This window comes from Odocoileus virginianus, chromosome 6 (genome assembly GCF_023699985.2).
Source record: "Odocoileus virginianus isolate 20LAN1187 ecotype Illinois chromosome 6, Ovbor_1.2, whole genome shotgun sequence".
Taxonomy (NCBI): Eukaryota; Metazoa; Chordata; class Mammalia; order Artiodactyla; family Cervidae; genus Odocoileus; species Odocoileus virginianus.
The window spans coordinates 45,735,016-45,747,589 of record NC_069679.1 but is presented as its reverse complement, the minus strand read 5'-3'; the positions used below and the strand labels follow the sequence as shown (position 1 = coordinate 45,747,589).

The 12,574-nt window shown below is 37.6% G+C and overlaps 1 non-coding gene across 1 annotated transcript; it reads left to right on the top strand.

The window, feature by feature from the left end:
• The first annotated feature begins 621 nt into the window (after window positions 1-621).
• Window positions 622-728, top strand: LOC139035825 (U6 spliceosomal RNA). Its single transcript, XR_011488529.1, has one exon. It is a non-coding gene; the product is annotated as a U6 spliceosomal RNA (small nuclear RNA).
• The last annotated feature ends 11,846 nt before the right edge of the window (window positions 729-12,574 follow it).

Below are 12,574 nucleotides of genomic sequence, written 5' to 3'. Positions count from 1 at the left end.
GGCCAACAGGGAGGAAGGGAATGCATCATATTTATGAAGAAGCAGAGGTTCATGTTCCCAAAGAAAGATGGCAAGAATGGCTTGTCCTCAGACCCTAAACTTGTTAGTTTCAGATTCTGTATATTAGAATTAATCTCTTTTTCTGAAGAATCTGAGCACGTTATCTTGCAAACAAACAAACAAAAATACCTATTTATCTAAAACTTGTCTTCAAAATGAAACTGTTTAAGCATTAAAAGGCTTTTAATTCATTGTTCAAAGATTTGTCCTAACTGACTAGAATATGTATAGTTAGGGTCTAGAACAACATATGTTGCCATATTGTTAGTTCTTAAAAAGTATTTGTAGAAGAAATGAATAAATGAATGAATGATTGGATTTAGGCCATAGGCTGTTCTGTCTGTTTTTGTACACAAATCAATAAAACTGCGTATCAGAACATAGTATGTTAGACCCTTCATCAAGCTAAGCAGGCATTATGAGTCTATTTGTCAGGAGTAGTGATCAACTTTGTTGAGTTTTTGATATTCCTTGGCATCCAGTGTCATGCTTTAGATAAGAAGGCTCATTGGAGTTAGGTGAACTATGTGGAGCCTCAGAACATTCTAAAGACTGTAGGCAGTGCTCGCTTTGGCAGCACATATACTAAAATTGGAACGATACAGAGAAGATTAGCATGGCCCCTGCGCAAGGATGACACACAAATTCGTGAAGCGTTCCATATTTTTAAGAGAACAGCATCGAAACATGTATATTATCTAGGGTGAAACAGATCACCAGCCCAGGTTGGATGCATGAGACAAGTGCTCGGGCCTGGTGCACTGGGAAGACCCAGAGGGATCAGGTGGAGAGGGAGGTGGGAGGGGGGGATCGGGATGGGGACTACATGTAAATCCATGGCTAATTCATGTCAATGTATGACAAAAACCACTACAATATTGTAAAGTAATTAGCCTCCAACTAATAAAAATAAATGAAAAAAAAGAAAAAAAAAAGAAAATATACTGAAAAGTAAAAAAAAAAATAAATAAATAAAGACTGTAGGCAAATATGGCAGCTAAGTTGAAGCCATTAATTTCATTACCTTACTTTTTAGAATAGTTGAGCTAACCAATTCTAGGGGATTTGTAGAATATTATTAAGTTTGAAATGTCTTACCCAAGTATTTTGTTGAGATGGCCTTTTAACTCTAGGGTGATCACTTTTTAATGGTTAATTTTATTGCATAATTGGGCATACAGAATGTGAAGGTGAGTAACAAACCTTCTTCTTTATGCATTTCACATATTATAATTATCCAAAAGAAACAGACTTTGATCCTTTAGAATTCACATTTTCCTCTTTGTTATTCTGGTATATGAGAAGATGAGAGGAGTGAGAAATGTACCTAGGATGGTGGAGAGAAAGATATTCTAGCTTCCTTTTCTTCATTAAATCCTTGTCAAATGCTGGTTGGACTTGTAGAGAAATATGATCCAAAATAAAAGGCTGAAATAAAGATATACTAAATTCTTTAATATTAGACTAAACCAAATTTGAGGCCATAAGGGTTCAGAACGAAACCAACTTTTCTTACTCAGTTCTTGGCCTGAGTAAAGGGTCACAGTGAACTATATACATTAGAGCTGGTGAAGGGAGTTTACCAATACACTTCAGATTCTACTCTGCATGGTATATGCCTTCTAGAGAAAGTTCTTAAAATGTCTTCTCTGAATTTTTCCTTGTGTTTGGATGCCTCTTCATATAAAATAATTAAGAGTGCTTTAAAATTGCTTTCATAAATATTAGCTCATTTGGATCTTAGAAAATTAAACTATAAAGGACAACTAATTACAATTATTCTTCCCCAAACCAAGTAAACGAAGTCTACAAACATACAATCACTCACAAAACACTTTAAGAAAAGAATTTGTTCAGATACGTGTTTTCCTAATTGTACTGTCATGATCCCTAACCTTTCTGTTTTTATCATGTATGTGATAAGTTGTTTCAGTTGTGTCCCGTTCATTGAGACCCTATGGACTGTAGCCAGTCAGGCTGTTCTGTCCATGGAATTCTCCAGGCGAGTGCTAGAGTGGGCTGCCATGGCTCTTCCTGACACAGGGATTGAACCTGCCTTTCTTATGTCCCCTGCACTGGCAGGAAGTTTCTTTACCACTATCACTACCTGGGAAGCCCATCTTTATCATGGGATATATGAAAATCCATCATATATTATACTATTATAAGACCAAGGTACTTACCCTGGGGTAGGACCCTATACTTACCCTGGGGCTCAGCAGTTCCACTCCTAGATATTTTTCCAATAGAAATGAAAAAATCTACTAAAACACACATAATAATATTCATAGGAAGTTTATCCATAATAGTCCCAGACTGAAAATGACCCCCATGTCCATTAATTAGAGAATGGACAAATGTATGTGCAGGATGTGATATATACATAAAATGGAATACTACTCAGCAACAAAAAGGAACAGATTAATAATATATGCAACACAATAAATCTCAAAAACACTAAATGAAAGGAGCCTTATACAAAAGAATACCTACCATATGAGTTTATTCATTGGTGTTCTAGAACAGTTGAACCTAATCTATGGTGCAAAAATATCAGAACGGTGATTGCCTCTTGGTGTGGGTGGGATCAGATATTGACTGGGAAGGGCACAAAGAACTTTCTGGCATGATGGTCATGTTCTCTATCTGGATAGAGGTTTGAGTTAGATAGGTGTATGTGTAAACACATCGTGTTAACAACCCTGATGGATTTTCATCCTTATCAGGAAATAAAATATCACAGTGTACCTGAAGGATCTCCTTGTGCTTGCTTCAAGTTACTACCTCCCAAGATAAACATCGCCCTTATTTTGAACGCTATCTATAATAAGATTTGCCTGTTTTTGAACTTCATAGTGCCTGGCAAGCAACAGATTTTAAATATAAGACTGATTCTCTTAGCTATTTCTTCTTCCTAGTCACACACCTGAAGAAGGTACTGTAATATTTAATGTATTAAAGTGGTTTAATGAAGCAAATTCTGTCTACATGACCTCCATGGAAAGTGAACAATTCAACTTACTGACCAACTGATCTTCCTCCCATCTGGGACTTTGAACTGTAGCTAAAATAGCTGTTTGCCTGATTGAAATGTCCACACTACATTCAGATATTTAGACTTTGATTAGGTACCCCTAAATGAAACATATGTGTGCAAAAGCACTCCAAACTGAGAAGATACAAAGAAATATTATCCTTTAGAACACATTTGATCCTTTTTTTTTAACCCAAGAAAACATAAATGCAACAATAGATCAATTTGACTGTAAATATTATCTAAGTATGTCCTTTAAAAGCCAAAGGAATGTCAGATACAATTTATTTTCCACCAGTGCAAGCTGAGACATTAAGTGGCAATTCTAGTTCCATTAGCTAAATCTGGCAAATATGCAACTGTTTAAAGGCATTGTCGATAGCCATTGCACAATTAAGTATTTGTACTGATGCCTTATTAAATTACCCTTTTCAAGTAGGCATAATAAACTAGGAGTTCACTGTACAGATTTTCATGGGGAAAGTCAGATCTGTATGGGATTTACTTAGAGAGAATTTAGTGCACTGACTAATGAAGTAAATGTCATATGTTTTGACCAAATAAATCTTAATCTTCTTAAAAAATTTTTTTAGGGTCAAGAACAGCAAAACAAAATCCATGAAAATATAATTGTCATGATTTATAATATTATTGAAGCAATTTGATAATTGTGATTGTCTTTTTGATAACAAAATCTATTTTGTTTTAAACAGAGAGCATTTCCCTATACAGAGATTTCTGATCTTCCTGTAAAAAGCTGGTATTTCTTCCAAACTCTAAGATTCCTACAGGGGCTGAATGATAGATATGTGAATGGAGAGGGGCATGATGGAGACAGGTGATGGAGAAAGAATTAGGAAAGGAGGGCATGGAGAAAATTATTAGGCACTAGTTAAAGAAGGCTTTGAGAACTACTGGGCAATACTGATCTTCTAGATGGACCCTTCTGCATCTTGTCTGCAAAGCAATGTTAATTAGAGAGTTCTTTATTTAGTAGGGATTGGTCTCTTTTTTTCTTTCATCACTGGACATAGTTCTTGTCATGTCATTCTTAAGCAATGGTTATGTCTTTCTGGGTCTGGCACCACGTTCATTTCTCTACAAAAAATAATTCACATTTGCCCTTTTCCCCCATCTACTCAACAAACTTAAAAATGTTTGATTGGCTTTTAATTGCTGAGTCTTCCAGATAACAAAATTTCTGGCACTATGGTTTATTCATAGGAAACTAGAATAATTAGAGATTATTTCTAATTCAATCTGAATGAAATAAGTGAATTTAAAAATTATTTTGAAATATTAGATGATGGTGTAATGTACAACACTTATTTGGATACATAACCAAAGTTCTGTAGTTTTCTTCTGGCTGTTTGATGTTATACAAGGACAGTTCCTATTCCTATCTTATTAAAATTTCCAGGAAGAATGCTTTTGCTTTCCAGTTTGCCACAATGTAAAATGTAATCTTGGGAATAGTTATGCTAAAGGAACATTTCTATAAGATAAATTGCATTTGGAATCTTTTAGGGAAGGTTCTTTGAGGAATTGTGGTAAATCATTTTCTAATGGAAAGAATCACTTGTTTACCTCTCCTGAATGCCTTTCATTTTCATTTGTTGAAGGGGAGCGAATGTTTTGTACTTTGAAGGTTTTGAATGTTGATCATAATCTTTGTTTTTACCATGTTTGTCTGGGTTGATGACAGACAAGGAAACTGAAGCACAGATGTCTCCTGCAAAATATAGAACTAGGATTAGATATCAAGACTGCTAGTTTTAAGTACCAAATAGACACATGGTTTCTTCTGTGTTAAGGTTCTAAAAAAGTTGTGATTCTTTGAATCATGTAAAAAATTGTCCAGGATTTTGTAGAATTTTCTAATTTTTCAGTAAATGGTGTCTTTTTAAATAAAAATATACAGGTATTATTATTCCTGCCCCCTATTGTCATATTAAAAAAACCCAAGGAAAGGAAAGTGGTAGAGGAAAGAACTAGATGGGAGATTTGTGTTGTAGCCTGAGACACACTACTAAATTTGAAAACTTGAGCAAATCATTTGCTTTCTCTGATCTCAACTTCCTCAAGGTAGGTAATATGTTAAGAACAAGTAGAGTTTAATTTTTGTTGTTTTATCTTTTCAATCTGTTCTGGGCTCAGGGACACAGACTAATTAGTCAGGGGCCATTGTTGAAACAGAAACCAGGAAAAACCATATAGAAGTCTTTCTGGAAGTACAATCAGTGACTATATTTTGAACAGTACAAATTCCTGCATCCTGTCATTTGGAGACAGAATTTTCTAGAAGACAATGAAGGTGTCCAGTTCAGTTCAGTCGCTCAGTCGTGTCTGACTCTTTGTAATCCCATGGACTGCAGCACACCAGGCCTCCCTGTCTATCACCAACTCCCAGAGTTTACTCAAACTCATGTCCATTGAGTCAGTGATGCCATCCAACCATCTCATCCTCTGTCGTCCCCTCCTCCTCCCGCCTTCAATCTTTCCTGAAGGTGAGGTGGGTCTATAATTTTAACAAGCACCTCAGGTGATTCCAATGCTCATTGAAATGTAATAACCACTTCTATGAGATAAATGTTCTGTTTTCCTGAAAACTCTCTTTCAAAAGCCACATATAAAAATTAGTCTTTGTTACAAAAAACATGGCTATAACTCTTGGCTTGTTTTACAGCTAACTCTTAGGGGGTGCCCAGTAGTTTTTATCAGGCTACACTGGTCAGTGTGAACAGGGACACCAAGGACCTTTGAGGAGGGTTCCTGGAGGATTCAGATCAAATCACAAGAGAGTGGAGCTTACTTAGAAGGTGGTGGGTCTGAGACGTGGTTCTCGGAGATGATCTTTGAAGAGAGTGCAATGTCTTGTTGTTGTTTAGGTGCTAAGTCATGTCTGAATCTTTTGCGACTCCATGGACTGTAGACCTCCAGGCTCCTCTGTCCATGAAATTTCCCAGGCAAGAATACTTGAGTGGGTTGCCATTTCCTTCTCCAAGGGATCTTCCTGACCCATGGGTCGAAACTGCATCTCTTGCATTAGCAGGTGGATTTTTTACCACTGAGCCACCAGGGAAGCCTGTGCAATATCTTAGGACAGAGTTAACATGGAAAGTTAAGGTAGGGACCGGGATTAAGAGGGAGGCTGGGGGAGACAGACTAAGTCAGGATCATGGAAAAGAGATGGCAGAGCAATGCCAGTGGCAGCTCAGTTCCTCCCTGTGGTTACAGCTGGCAATGTGTCCTAAAAGTAAGTTCTGGAGGGCCTTGGGACCCTGATGCCTGCCAGCTGAGAAGAGATTCTGCCTGTAGTTTCTATGGCTGGAGCACTACAGAGCCCAGCAAGGACACAGTGGCACAAGATTTCCTGGGTCTACATCATGTACATTTTGGTTTCTCCTCTAAGTATTGTCTTAGTTTTTCTCAGCTAATTCTGTTCATGGATTTTACAACATTCAGAGTGAGAGATATCCTTCATGTAGTACAAATCAATAATCTGCACTAGGTGGTCCTCAAAGTAAAAAAAAAAAAAAAGAAAAGTTACTGTAGGAGCATCCAAATTGGGCAGCTTCACAGTTGGCTTCTAGCTAGAAACTTACTGCCTCAAACTGCACATATCAAGGACTTCTTATGCTGTGACACTGTATAAGAGGTGGCTGTGGGATACTGGTTGAGAGTCTAGGCTTGGGAGCCAAACTTCTTGAGGTTCACAATTCTGCCCAAAACTTCGAAGCTGTGGGACTCTGAGCAGTTTCTTCATCTGTAAAGTGGAAATAAAAGTGACACCTACCCTGTAAGGGAAAGACTGAAGGCAAGAGAAGAGGGCAGCAGAGTATGTGATGGTTGGCTGGCATCACCGACTCTATGGACGTGAGTTTGAGCAAACTCCAGGAGACAGTGAAGGACAGGGAAGCCTGGTGTGCTGCAGTCCATGGGGTTGCAAAGAGTTGGACATGACTGAGTGACTGAACAACAAACCTGTAAAGTTGTTATGAAGACCAGAAGAGTAATATGTATCAAGTGCTTAGAACACTGTTAGCAAATATTGCTGTGGTTAACCCTCCTTTGTCCAGAGTAAAACAGGGAACTGTCTGTGATATGGGACTTGTAGACTTCCTAAGCCTCATTCCTATTAAGCAACAGTGGGACCCGAATGACTACTCTTAATGTTCTGGATTAAGATAGCAGCAATTATAAAATTGTTGAATATGACTCAGGAGAAGTACAAATATGACTCAGGAAGAGTATGTGTAAAGCCATTACACTATGGTGCACTTTGACTTTGTCAGATGAGATAGCCAGGCCCAGAGGAAATTGCCCTTAGATTAGCTCAAGTATGAGCAAGTGAAGAAGGTTTCAGCAGGACATACTGAGGTGAGGACCTCTTTGAACAGCACACAGATGCATAGAGCAAGAGGTAAGGCAGAGTGCATGCTTTCTCTTTTGCCTCCTTCAGCTATCCTTGCCTAGGAGAGAAATTCGAGAATGATGACAGAAGTATTTTGACACTTAACAAGAATCTTAGGTGGGTTTGTGTGCCAATTGAAAGCTCATGTTTTTTTTTTTTTTTCTCTTAGTTATGGAAGACTGTGTCCCTCTTTTTATTAGTAGCTCCATACAGGACTGTGCTAAAGTCCTCTATTGATCTTCAGATAGCACAGCCAGGCTCCCAGCTGCGCTGACAGTCACCTCTGCTCAGAGTCTAGGAGCTAACAAACATTGTTGTCTTGGTATTCACAAGGAAGACCTCTTGCTCACGTAGAAACTGTCCAATCCTGTGCAATATGAAGGGGCAAGAAAAGGCTTCTGAACAAGAGCTTACAATTGTAGGAGCTATGGAGGGGGAACCAGCAGCCATCTTATTCAAGTAAATGAATTTAGGGTTTCTATGAACTATTTAGTCTACCTCTTGTCTACATGATATTCTGTCCTGTTGAAAGAAACTTATGCTTATTAGTTCCAACAATGCACAGGATCTTGACTTTAAATCAGAGAGTCTACCAGGACCTCTTTTCTTTTATTTAGTATCTTTATTATTTCACATAACATTCTCTTGGCTGTTATGAGTCATATGCATAACTTGTATATTTATTTATAATTATAATTTGGTATATTTAGTTGGTTTATTTTACATGCAGCATTTAAGTGGAATTCATTTCATTGACATACTATAATATCCTCCTAATATTCTTGTTATTGATTTTAGTGTTTCAGAAGTATTATTCATACTGACACCTTACTGGGAAGCAAATTTCGGTTATATCAATAGATATTATTATAATATAGAAAACATTAATATTTGATAGTGACATAAATATGACACAAAGGCAATAAACTCATTAATAAACACACACATGTCATTAATAAAACATTCCAAGATGGCAACTAAGAATTTTCAGCTCTTGTTCTTAAAGTTCCCCTTTCATTTACCAAGTGTATATTGAGTGTTGCCCATTGTTCACAAAAATTATTCTGAATTAACGACATTGGCCTTCTTTAAAGTAATACAGAAGTTGAAAATAATTAAAATGATAGTATAAAATTCACAAATTAAAAAAATGATTTATCAAATCTTAACAATGCTTCCCTCCCTTTTTCTTTCTGGGTGTGTGTGTGTGTGCACGCACGCGGGTGCATGTGTGTATGTGTGTTGCTTGGCAACCAACATTGATCTGTCCAAAAAAAAAAAAATCACATGACTTATGAATTGCTAGTGGCACTTTTACACTGTCATTTTTCTTTCTCATACCAAACTGATGAAGGTACTACTAACTGGGATACCTATTAATTGTTTCTTCTTTCTTTGAAGTTTAATTTCCATGTATTTATCATGCATTGGGGATGGTTCTGCTAAAGACAGTGACCTAGAAGGGATGACCTGAGACTTCTTTGAGATAAGAGAGAGCATTATCACATTCAGTTTTGTATTTATGATGTATCGGGTCTGTCTTGCCTTCACAAAATACCAATCATGGCAGAATCTAAAGTCAGGCAGCCTCTATTTCCCCTCACTTTTATTTGGAAGCTATAACCAGGAAACCTGCTAATTGCCTCCATGAGGCTAATTGGTATGTGTGTGTTCAATGAGTTTATTAGAACTATCTTCCTGATCTGCTCCAGCATCAGTGCACACCACTTTGGATCTTCCCATCCATCTGGTGTATCCCACTCCTGCCTATTCAGTTCAGTTCCCTGGTTAACACTGTCTTCCTTTGAATGGAGTCCTCTGCTCTCACATGAACTATTTGGTATACAGCCTTTTCTTTCTTTCTTTCTTTTTTGTTAAAAGCTTCTGACAAAGCATTCAATATTTTGGGGTCATTTTTGTCATCAGAGTATCCCGTCAGAATTAAGTAAAACTTCAGGACATAGGAATAGAAATCTTGCTGAACTCTATACATTAGTTTTATAAAGTGTTTTTCCCTTAAAAAACTCAGCTTGGAAGAAATTGTGGTTTGTCTGCAGGTAAGGGTCAAGTGACAACAGCAGCATGCCAATCAAATGTTCAAAACTCTGTCACAAGTAAATGGAAGATTCTTTCCTTTCCAAATCCTCTTTTATTTACAGCTATTTGCTTAGTTTGAAAGACTTTGAAACATATTACCCATTTGGAGTATATCCAGTTTCATATTCTCTCTGTATTACATTCTCATGTTTATGAGAATTGATGCTGTTTGCTTATATTGCTTTTGTGACTTCCTCCACCCCACCCTGTAAGAGTCTAACAGGGCAGAAGCTTCAGAGACTCTTCCTGGCTAATACCTGACCCCTTTCTCTCGCATTACAGCTTCGAGTGACCATTTTCAAAGCAAAAGGTCATCCCTATCCCCATCCCTTTGGAACCAATGTGCATCAACCTTCTAACCTCTGCCTCGGAGAGATGATGGCTGTTTGGGCTGCAATCCCTTCATTACAGATGGTCCATATTTTATATTTAGTATGGGAGGTCAAATTTAGGAAAGCAATTTCTTTTAAAGCTAAGAGTTCCAATAATCCAACATCTTCTATTGGCTTATGGGTGAATGGGCAGTAATGGGTTTATGGGAAGCGCCTGCTGGTCTGTCTTTTCCAGGGAGGGGATTATTCCTGTCAATCTAAATTTTTAGAATTGGTGGGCTCCCATTGTTTATTATTCAGCAAGCTTTTATTAGATTGTCTCTAAGCACAATGCAGCAAGTGGGGCATCCTTCTGAGCAGGCTAGCAGGCTGGATCAATATCTCTAGGCATTTAAAATCTTGGATAAAATAATGCAACATTTTCATCTCAGCTTCAGAAAAGAGTCCTGCATGTAGTTCTGTTGCTGAGAGAATATACAGAAAGATGTATGATGACATTAGCAAGAATAGAAATTGTCTAACAATGATAGAATTTATGGGTAAGATGGTAAATTTTTCAGGTGAGTATACATTTAAAATATTTCAGTCTTTTGTGACCGTTTAGCTTAAATATACAAAGAAACAGTGTAACTGTGCTACATGAATGCATTTACTGTGCAAACTTCAAGTAAAATAACAGAGAGAAATGGCATTAGCTTTAAAATTAGCAGTGTAAATGAATTTGTATGTATATATATATATATATATATATATATATATATATAATAACATCTATGTATGGAGTGAGACAGAGACTATATTAACTCTCTTGTGTGCAGCAGATGAATCAAATCAAGCACAGTGACTTGGGACCTAAGAGAAACCACATGATCTCAAGGCCTTTGGTTGTGCAAGCCCCCGAAGGCCAAACTCTCCTAAGGATATGCAGGCGGGGGAGATGGGTCACAACCTCCATGTCTACACTGAGTATTCTCATTCTTAATGGACTCTAGAAGCAAACCAAAGAAAAACTTTTAGGCTTTTGTGTTCAGACATCAGCTTAAAAGTTCCTTGTCCTGATTTTCCAATTTACCTGGTTAGAAACTAGGCTGGGAGTAAGACTGACCCTTGGAAGGAAAATCTCTTGAGACCTAAGCGATGTTGAGATAACTGTGGCCCCATCACTTGCCTGCCCACTCCCTGCAGTGGGAATAAAGACATATGGGGACACACACCTGTCACAGACAAAATTGAATCAGGTCATCAGGTTGTTGTGTGTTGTAGATATTTTAATGAAAATAAGAACCATAAGTTATAGTGGTTTTGATAGCTGCTAGTATTATCATTTCTATCATTGTTGAGTATTTGCTATATTTTAGATATCTCAAGGATATTTTCTCAAAAGTTCCTTTGAGGCAAAATATTTTTGCTACCTAGTTACTTTGCAATCAAGAAACTGAGGGGAAGGAAGGAAATTTATTGACTAGCTCTTACATGTCAGGCAATATGATTGTGATAGTCATTTATATTATTTAATTTTATTCTTAAAACTCTTTTAGGTACATATTAGCTATAATTACATGTCTGAGAAATCTAAGATTCAGAAAGGTTGAATAATTTACTCAATGTCCCAGAACTAGTTTATGGTGGAGTTGGGTTAAAAGTGACCACATTTGCTTTGTTCCTAAGTGTGTGCTATTCTCACTTGATTCTGTTGCCTATGAGAAAGAACAAAGACCATCCATCATTTAAATCCTTTGCCTTATCCTTCAGAGGTGTTTGTCTCACCTCTGCCTTATGTGCAGTCTGCTCCCAAAGTATTTGACCCCCAAAGTATTTGGCAGACAGAGATGTGAGGACCCATGAGTTGAAGCCCCATGTTATTACTCTCTGGCTTATAAAGAGCCACGGGATGTTCTGAGAGAATAGCATTGAAACAAGTATACTATCAAGGGTGAAAAAGATCGCCAGCCCAGGTTGGATGTATGAGACAAGTGCTCAGGTTGTATGAAACCTGATCAAAATAGATCACCAGCTCAGGTTGGATGTATGAGACAATGTATGGTGCACTGGGAAGACCCAGAGGGATGGGATGGGGAGGGAGATGGGAGGGGGGGTCAGGATGGGGAACACATGTAAATCCATGGCTGATTCATGTCAATGTATGGCAAAAATCACTACAATATTGTAAAGTAATTAGCATCCAACTAATAAAAATAAATGAAAAAGAAAAAAAAAAGAGCCACGGTATGTGGGAGTCTCCAAAGATGATTTAGTGGAGCAAAGATGATGGGGTTAGGAGAGAAAAATGAGCAAAACATGTACACTAACTCATTCTTTAAAGTCTGTGCTATTAATTCATGTTTCTAAAGTGCTTATTCAACACTGAGTTAAATTCACCTTATTTTGTAGAACATTTCAAAGAGTTTGTATTGAAGTCCTGACTGTGATCTTTCAATGGGGCAGTTGCAAAAATCCACCTAGGGGTTGAAAATGAAACTCTACCTCCGGACACAGAAGAGGCAGGTCTAATATCACTGTGGATCTTTGATTCACCACTTCCTTTGCTTGAACAGCCTGAGAAATCACTACCATGATTCCTGTGGGCCCTTACTGCCTCAGTTCTCCACATGCAAAATAGGATGACAGGGCTGTCCC